Below are 8,567 nucleotides of genomic sequence, written 5' to 3'. Positions count from 1 at the left end.
CACACACACACACACACACACTCCCCCCACTAAATTTAGTAGTGTTAACAAACCTCCACAGGCAAGTTAGCCCTATACTGTAGCAGTAAACACCCTGCAATAACTGAGCTGCACTCCATGTTATCTTTACCAACATAAAAAGCATGGCTATGACTATGTTCTGGCGTTTCACATGCACACACACACACACACACACACACACACACACTGTTAACCCAGCTATAACACAGCTACCTTCATACATTTATCACATTTATGTCCCAAAGTGCTTCCAGTGACTGTCAAAGCCACTGCCACACTCCCTTTTCTTCTGAGCAGAAACTCAGAGAACCTGACAGTCACTGCTCAAGGCTGGTTAGTTCTGACTACTAGTGTCACAGCCCATTGATATCTATGCTACAATGTACAGGGTCAGACTGTGTCTATGTCCCCACAGCCGCTGCATGGTAGTCATGGGGCCATGCAGCCATGGGGCCATGCTCATACACTACACCCAACCCCACTCGGATGTATCCAGTGCTAGAAAGAGATGAGGTTTGGTCTCCTATTTTGAAAAAAAAAAATGAATCAGAGAATTTTTATTTGCATTGTTTTTTTTGTGGTGAAAACTCAAGTATGGAGATTAGAAAGTAGTTTAGAACATCTAAATATCGAGATACCAAAGGGAATAAGCGGCTGCAAAACGGATTTCCGTTGCTTCAGGCCTATAAATCATGGGTTATGAGATCATAAGTTGGTGCTGTTTATTTATTTGACCTGCAGTACAGTACCCAGTACTTTCAAAAGAGTTACTTGAGCTTTCAAATGAGAGGTGAAACCTCTTTATGAACCTCAAGTTACTCCTTCGCATTTAGCACTAGGAACAACATGACCTGGAGGACTGAGAATCTTAAGACACCATTAAAGAAAATCTACTTGAAAATAGATACCAGTCAGCTCTTTTACTGTGTTGCCCATTTATTGGACTTGAATGGACTTGATTTGCTGTGGTCTCTGAGAAAGGCTTTGGGTTCATTTAAGGTGGTCGTAACTGTTCGGGAGCGTCAGGTAGTTTACTCTAGCTCTTCGGGTTGATGGTGCATTTTATTTGAGCATCCATAAACCGCAGAAAAAACTGGCTATGAAAAGAGGCTAGAAAAGTTCCAACACCCCAACAGGGCAATAAGAAGATGAAAGGGGAGGTAGAGAGATTGGGGGGGAGTGGCACTTAAGATAGATACTCTCTGATTCCTCTACTGATGAGGAGGAGGGGAAGAAAGATGTAGCGATAAAAGAAGACAGAGGAGAAATGGAGGGATGAAAAGCAGATAAGCAGATAATGGAAGGATCAAAGAAAGGGGTTGACTCCAACTCTCCATGTATCATGGAATGGAGAAAATCCACTCCAACCTTTTTTAAGGTAAATTTTAGTTTCAAACTCATGACTGAGGAAAAAAAAGGTATTATCTAAGCCATATCGGCTTTTTATCCAAGATGTGTAAATGAAATCACGACCACACAGCTGTGATGCTGAAGATCAGGTAGAAAGCCACATTACTCAGAACCTGAGGACAAAGTGCGATTATGCAATTTATTCAATTGATTTAGGGTCAGTAAAGCTGCTCCAGACTTCGTCTTGATCCAACATAGCAGTCGAGTTGTTTTTTTTTCTCTGGCTGGAATGATGTGTAAATGAAATCACATTTGGTGGAAACCTTTTTCTTTTTTACATACAGTGCTACATTTGAAAAAAAATTCTTGCTCTCACTTTGTTACCACTGAGGAAAGGTCATGGCTATGGTTAACAAACAGGCAAACTTTAATTGCAGGTGTGTGACATGAAATCCATTCTGCTGCTTGAAAGTCAGACTTGCTAAAAACCATACATCACTCAGACCTCCATACCTTTACTTTAATCATCCAATGCTGATGTATTTCTTTGGGGGGCTGGTGCAAGTACAGACAAATATAGATAGAAAGCTCTGGGGTTATAAGTAACAAACTTTTCAACTTGAATTTTAATGATCAACTTTCTCAAAGCATCCTTACATTGATCCTTCTATATTGCTATTCTTTGCATGCATGAAATACCATTTCCATTATAAAAAAACAAAGCATGTTAATGCTGTAAATGGACATAAAATCGCATGATCATTTGTTTTTCGATCTTTTACCTGCAGCTGTTTCTTGTAATTCCAACATGTGTCTGAATGAGATGAGGAATAAATTGTATAATTGGTAATTTTATTTTCTCCCAAATCATTACTTTTAACTGAGATCATTCGTTATTTATAAGCATGTACTCTGGCAGCAGTTAACCACTATTTGAAGGAGTTCATGTGAATCGGAGCCAAAAGATATAGGTTCTGTATTTCAAAGTACATCGGCTCATTTGATTCCACGCCACTGCCAAGCCAATTTACCGTGGCTGATCCACTTGAGTGAACAGCTGATGCATGCATCAACGCGTCTGCCGACAGTAGCGGTTTTTATCTGTAGGAGCTCACTCTCATTTTACTGTTTAGAGTTGTAACTAGAACATCACTTGTTCTTGTTCTTGTTATCACACCTGGTGCATTATTGAACTACTTCAGAGTTCTTGATCCGGGGGAGGAGGGGGGGGGTTCCCTCAACTTCTGGAACATAATAACAATAAAATTTGAATAATGGACCAGTATCATTTCAGTGTAACTCAATCACACAGCCAGATGTTGTGCAGGTGTGCATGATAAAAATGACCTTGTTTCACCAAGCACTTGTTCCTAATTAGCACTCAAACAACTGAAGGTGCTGTGGGTGCCGGTAATAAACAGTCCATCCATCATAAGCTGGCACAATCTCAGAAGAAGCTGTTGATGTTAGCACTTTGATAGTAGTACGACAGAAACATCAGTGAAATAAATGATTTAAAGCAAGAAGCAGTAAGCTGTATAACGCCTTTTAATTAATTATGTTCTGTCTGTTACCTGATGTCTCATAAACAGGCACGGTCCATTTTTTTTACAAGTCAGTGGAACACATTCTCCATTTCGCTGAGGTAAAGTTCCACCTGATGAAACTCCTGCTCCACGGGCCGCTCCCTCACAGCAACGAGGGTGAATGACTGCCAACTATGTAAATGAAAAGAATTGCATCAGGTTGTAGAAAAAGGAAATGGAAGAACTGATACCGTCCCTGCCCACCCAGCCAGCCATCTGTTCCAAACTCTTTCTTTTTGGCATAGTGTGCCAGCATATTAAATCTGAGACAACTTTTTCTCTCCCCCCCCCCCCCCCTTCAAGAGTTGTTAACCTGTTTAATCAGCCCACCAGCTTCATGTTAAGCTTCAAAATATCCTGCTCTGACACCGTCCCAAAGAGCGCTTTCGCCTTCCTACTCGTTTTTATTCAGTGCAATATACCATAACTTAGCAGTCTAGTCCTGTTTACTGCGCAATGTCTACACCACCCGTTAATGTGAAACCTTGCACTCTGTGACATTTTCACATCTTCAGCTCCGAACTTCGGTGCTTTATAATTTATTTCAACCACCTAATTCTTTCAAGCACAAACACACTGGACCGTGACCCTGAAAGACTGTCTGCACTTTAATCACTGCAATCATGCAATATGTCCAACGCTTGACTGAACTGAATAGAAACTCGGTGTTCCCTTAAACGATTTAATCCTTTCCACTATAGCTGTACATTAACCTGCATTTGTTGTCCTGTCAGTATGTGGTGCCTCAACATCTACAGCCTTACTGTAGAGCGACATGTCTTTTATAATGCTATGACCTCAATAATAATGACAGTTAACCACTACCTTAACTGTATTACTTCATTGACCATTGCGGCTTGTTCTTGACACAATGCAGCGATCTATACTGCTGTATCAGTCTGATGATCTACGAGTTACTACTGTACGGAACTAGACCTTTGGATTTGCATGTTCTCATGAATGTGATGCTGTCATTATCTCTCTAAATGTTCCCACCATACTGAACAAAAATGTAACACACTTAAGTTAGTGGCTTCAGATCAACAAATGATGTCAGTCATTTGGAAAATTGTCAAATGAAATGCAAAATGACGTGATGTCTGTATGCTCATATGAGCAGGGGAAAAAAAACAGTTGGTTTTTCAAGTTGGCGGTAACATCGACCCTTGTATTCACATTACCAATGAGACAGTGACCCATGTGGTCGCACAACCCTGCATTACATAGATTACGTACTTCCACAGGTTGGCACCCATTTGAATTTCTGATCTTGTGAGAAAGCTATTAACCTTTTGTGTCACTAAAATCATATCTACTTGAATTCCAGATAGAAGTTTACAAAGGCAACAATAAATAAAAGAGAAACACACCAAATGATAACAAAAACAATTTAAAACAGCAATGGAGATGCATAACAGGAGCATGTTGAGAAGTCAAAGATCACATGCAAAGCTATTACCCATTAAAATCGCACACTTAAAAAAATCTGGTGTAATGAGCGACATTTTGTTGCCGCACAACACGCAGCTTTGTTGTTTGCTACCAGCCACTTACACATCCTGACCTCATTTCAAGCGAATTTATGGTCTTAAACAAATGTCCTAGTCGGTACACATCCTCTTATGTTTTTTTTTTTTTTCTTTTAGATGTCTGACAAAATTTGATATGTCTCCAGTCCTCCTCTAATCTTGACCCTAATGACAAAATCAATTATGCTCAGTGTTTTCAGTCTTTCGTCTTGGCAGGAAAAGGTGTCTCAACATCAATTAGGTGATTTGAAATCTCACAGCAGCAAATAGGTGCGCTCTCTTGGACTGACATCACAGCGGTAGAGAGAGACAATGGACTGTTTTAAATATGGTGATGCCGGTGTTTGTGTAAATGCTTTCATAATCCGTAACTGCAGAAACAAGAATCTGAAACAAAACAATTTCATCCTCTTTCAGCTGTTGTCTGTGGTCGCACAGTTTGACGCAGTGGTGGGCAGCTGTTGCCTACCTCCCAGCTACCACGCTACAGGCTCCATGTCAGCTGGAGTTTGCTTTGTCTCTTTGAAAGACCTGGTGAATTGGGGACGCATTTGCCCACATGCACTAGCAGGCATGAACAAATAAGGCCATCAGACATTTAAAAGCTATCAGCTTTTTTTTTTTTCACAGCAGACATTTTGTCTTGTTATAGCCACAAAAGCACTGGTGTTGCTAACAACAGTGAGCCATGACAGTGCGACAGTGAACCAACATGAACGATACCGGGTCCCTAGAAGCTGAATCAGCTAAATGGAATTCATCCGTCATTCATTTTTTTTAATGATTTATACCTGTGTTTTTCCTACTGTGACGTGTCAAAAGGTCTGTCTGTTTAAAAAGGCCTCCAGCGCCCCTCACAGTGTCATGTCACACCCAAACGGTCCGATTCAACCAGGCCCTTTGGGATTTGCTGAGTCGTGCAGCGATTTCAGCATAGTGGGCACAGATGGATTTGCAGGCCACATGACACCAACTGGGCCAAAAATACTTTTTGTTTGCTGTTTACTGTGCAACGCCCACACCACCCTGTATCTGAGACCTCGCACACTGTGAGATTTTCACACCTTCTGCTCCAAACTTCAGTGCTTACAATTCATTTCAACCATTTAATTCTTTCAAGCACAAACGCACTGAACTGTGAGACGATGGCCAGTGTTTCCATCCACTATCTGTTATGCAACTAATAGTTGGGCGCATTAAGACAAACGGTTGGAGCGAATTCTCCATTCAGGTGAGGTCAAAACTCCAGCAACGCTTGCAGTAAACAGAAGAACTTTATTATTAGACTGACACGTTACATAACATTACAAGCTACATTTAAATAGGGTGAGTGTGGGACAGGAAATATATAAAGCAACCAATCATATTCAGACACATACATATCTGCCAATGGGGCTTCTGCAGAGATGGTGCGGGCAAATGGCAACTCTCCGGTCAGGTGCCATTAAACCATCGCAGGGCACGATGAGCAAACTTAACTCGGCCGAGAGTCAAACTAATGATAAGAACTAAGATGATGTGGAAAATGTGATGAAAATAAGGAATTTCAGTTCTTTTCATTATTAATTCATTTGAAGATGGTTACAGTTTCTATTAGCCTAATGTCCTGATGTTTTTCGTCAGCTGCAATTTCTCTTCTCTTGCCGGATGATATCGTGGTGCAGTCCAACAAAGGATGAACCAGGTTCAACCATGTGTGTTTTCGCCCTCTGCGTCTCCTAATGCAGCCTTAAACAATGGCTAGATTTTTTTGCAGCTCTCAGTGAGCAGCTTCCATTTGAATGGTGTTTTTAATACTGCAGAGTATTATTAAGTTCACTAAGCAGGAAATGCATGAGAATAAAGAAGGAGAGATCAGGTTTAGCCTGTGCATGTCGCAGCTCTGTTACTAGTACTGTGTCCATCACGATGATCTGTGACTGATCTGTCAGTGTCTCAGACTAAATGTCTTGTAATGTGCAGTGTAATGTGTATGGGAGATAGAAGTGTGTGTTTTCTGTGTGTGTTTGTGAACACCTCAGTTCAGTGATAACCTCCTGTTCTCTCAACCCAGACTGATTCTAATCCCACAAGACACGCCACTCCCCGTGTCCTTCGCCTGTCTTTAACCTTCTTATCGCTGCCACATCCTCCACCCCCTCCACACACACACACACACACACACACACACACACCATTATCTTCCCACCCGGACCGTGCACCATGAGATGGCAATTACAACTCTGTTGACACGCTGACTCCACGGGGGACCCTCGCCTGCGTTTTCTGTCCTGCAGCATCTGTCTCTCTGTCTGTCTCTCTCCCCTGTCTCCCCGTGTCGGCGTGTTTCTGTCTCGCTGTGTTTCCATCAACACCTCTGTCTTTCTCTGTCTGCCTCCCTCACCCGGCATTTCAGCACCCACGGGTGTCTCTTTCTCTTTTTGTCCCCCCACCATTTGTCCCTCTGGCTCTTTTTTTCTTTTTTTTTTGTTTTGCACTTTTACTGCACTTTGTGACTGCCTCTCCCCTCCAGCTTCTTTATTTTCTTGTTTTCATGTTTTCCCTGCTTTACTTTTCCCCAGCTGCTGCAGCCCATTCACTGTGAACTGAGCCGCTGGTTTCATGCCTGTCATGGCCACGGCTGCAGATACACAAACACTGCCTCTGCTGACTGAATGGATTCTGTTTAATTTTTTCATCATCAGGTCTTACAGATTCTTTCAGGAGCACTGAGGGCTTTTCATTAAGTCACTGAGATAAATGATGTCAGTCTCGGAAGCACAGTCCGGTTACACAGCTGGCTTTATGATGTGAAAACAGCTTTATTCCTGCTCTTTAGTGCTATGGGAGGTTATATAGGGACAACCCATAGATCTAAGTATGTGTCAGCTCAATCAGCGTGTGTGTGTGTGTGTGTGTGTGTGTGTGTGTGTGTGTGTGTGTGTGTATTTGTCTCCCTCTCTCTCTCTTTGTGTGTGCACGTACGTGCTGTGGAAAAGGGCCAAGTTAGTTGGCAAGACTGTGTTACGTGTCAGCTTTTATTGGAAATCACGAAGTGTGGAGAAAGCAGTGCTTTTAGTGGCTCTTATTAAGTGTGGATATAAAACACTATCTGGGGCTGCTGGTGTATGTGGTCTTTTGATATCCATGGAATGTGGTTGTTAGAAAATGCAGCTATGTGAGCGTGAGAATAATAGAACTGGTTACAAGTTTTTACTTTGTGCATGTGCATTTAAGATTTAAATGCAAATTGTTGTCATATCTGTTTGAAATTTCAGTGAAGACTTAAAGGAGAGGGGGAGTACCCTGTAGAATTTAATTCCTCTATTCAATATTACTTTCTCAGTATTGAACCATTCCCTTTACTGTCGGCAGCACAAACAGTAAAAAAAAAAAAGATATAGAGTGTGGTAAGAAAAGGAATATTATAATATTACTTGGAAAAAGTAGGAGAAAGTTCATTAAGATGTCATGTTATATCATAATGGCGAATGCAAGTTATGAGTCAGGAATATCTGCTAAACTTAATAACACTAAAAATCTTAGTGAGTCATCACACGCACACACACACACACACACACACACACACACATACATATATATATATATATATATATATATATATATATATATATATATATATAAAATCGCTACTATAGCAGTTTCAGGATGTGAGCAGACCGTCATCTATATCAGTGAAATTTCATAGTAAATTAGATTCATTTCTGTAGTGTGCCCAAGAAGTTCAACTTGCACGATCTTTGACATATACAAGTTTGTACCACAGACGCACCCACACGTCTCAAGGAATCACAGCCAGATTGGACGATTCTGTTATCCACAATCAATGTCCACGCCCAACGTTCAGTGCCACTGCAGGAAGCAGCGTGTCCTTTTTATTTAACGAGGTTTGTGGGCGTGTAGCGCGTCTGACTTTCATCCTGTTTCCTGAGTTCTCCTCACATCACACATCTGCAAGTAGCAATTGTGTTAACTGTAATTAACTGTAATCAAGTGTTGTATTTACCAAACTCCAGACATACGTTAACCGTATATTATTTGCCGTAACCACGGACTTTAGCCAACCATAACCACAATTTAG

This window comes from Seriola lalandi, unplaced genomic scaffold (assembly GCF_002814215.2).
Source record: "Seriola lalandi dorsalis isolate HSWRI2012SDOR001 ecotype SW California unplaced genomic scaffold, Sedor1 jcf7180002054332, whole genome shotgun sequence".
NCBI lineage: Eukaryota > Metazoa > Chordata > Actinopteri > Carangiformes > Carangidae > Seriola > Seriola lalandi.
This window is presented reverse-complemented; position numbering follows the sequence as displayed.